The sequence below is a fragment of the Sinocyclocheilus rhinocerous genome, unplaced genomic scaffold (assembly GCF_001515625.1).
Source record: "Sinocyclocheilus rhinocerous isolate Xijiao unplaced genomic scaffold, SAMN03320098_v1.1 scaffold3047, whole genome shotgun sequence".
In the NCBI taxonomy this organism is placed as follows: Eukaryota; Metazoa; Chordata; class Actinopteri; order Cypriniformes; family Cyprinidae; genus Sinocyclocheilus; species Sinocyclocheilus rhinocerous.
In genome coordinates, this window is record NW_015662947.1 from 100873 (window position 1) to 102635 (window position 1763).

Genomic DNA, 1763 nt, shown 5'->3' on the forward strand with positions numbered 1-1763 from the left:
ATTCAATAAAAAAAATTAAAATAATAGAAGAAGGATGATCTTGATAAACATTTTCCAAGACTTTGATAAAACAAACATAAATGTGAATAGACATAAAACTGCCCATAGTGGAAAAATCACCCTATTATGAAAACATAATGGTATGTATATTTAATGTTGTGTATGCTGGTTTTGCCTTTTGGGCAGCATTTGACTGAGAATTTGTTGAGGATTGATATTATTTTTATTTAAATGAGAAGTCACTGTTTGATGTCACTTTTTTTTATCAGTGAATCTGTATTCAGCTCTGAAGCTAGTGCAGGAGAAATTTTCTAAAACCGGAAAGGGCACCAATCTAATGCTAGTCTCTGATTGGTTGATCCCACAATAGTCCCGGTTTGCCTCTTCCTGATATGGGCCGCCAGTCACAATGACGGGAAGAGTTGACGTGAGCGCTGTAAGGTTGCCGGCCACCAGTCACTCCTCTTTCGCTGGGTGGCATATTTCTTTGACCTTTCTGAAACAAAAGTAGAATTGTCCTTAATTTGACTTATAACCATCATAAGGAACTTTAAAGTTTATTTCAAACAAGCCACTTCTTGTCATCATGTATTGTCATATATTCAAAATCCTTTGATTCAAATCACTTTCGAGTTTCAGAAAATGTCGCAGTATTTGAGGCTGGGCCTCGGGAGTTTTCTGCTGTCAGGATTGGCTGTATTCATGCTGTATTATCAAAACGATTTTGTTGGTGTGACAAGAAGAGAAAAAAACAGAGATTTATACTGATCTGATTTTTTGAAAATTACATTACAAAAGAATTACAAGAGATAAAAATAAATATAAAAATAACATGGTGATAACTTATCATCATTACTTTTGAACATTGTTCAATTTAGGTTGGAAACCTAAAAAAGGACCCTGCATACAGTATAAAATTAAGTGCTTAAAACAGAATTTCTAGTAAGTTTTCTAGTAAAAATGTGTAAATATGAAAATATATGAGAAGCAAACTTGCATTTTAAGAGATTTTACGATGTTTTTTTTAAGACAGCGATAGGAATGAGGATTTTTGAATAAATATAAAGTTTATTTGCACATTTAGACAAACAGTAGATTATTAAATTATGTGTGCATAATTTAATATGAATTAATATTCATGTGATATAAAAATTAATTAGACTGTGCCACACCTCACTACTTTTTTTTTTTTTAACTGACACCCATGAAGGAAATGATGCATATATTTTCACTCTAATTCTAAAATAGCATGGCATATGATCCATCTTTACGTTTTTTGTTTGTTTGTTTATATTTATTTATTTATTCTGATTCATGATTTAATTATTTAATTGTTTGTAAGCTGAACAGTTCATTCTGATACTTATTTTCAGATTATGCTGAAAATTCAACATGAGATTTGGTGTGAAACTGAATTGTTTTGTAGTCAAAAAAATTGTTTCTGAATATTTTATGCAGGTCGTTTAGTCACTTTAGACTTGGCATGCAAGCCTTAAAGGGTTAGTTCACCCAAAAATGAAAATTAGCTTGTGTTTTACTCACCCTCGAGGCATCCTAGGTGTATATAACTTTCTTCTTTCAGACGAATCCAGTCGAAGTTATATAACAAATTTTCCTGGCTATTCCAAGCTCTATCATTGCAATCAGCGGGTGTTGCAGTTGAACAATCCACAAGTCGTCAAATAAAGCATTCATAATAAAACGTGCCGCAGACGGCTCCGGGGGATGAATAAAGGCCCCCTGTAGCGAATCCATGTGTTTTT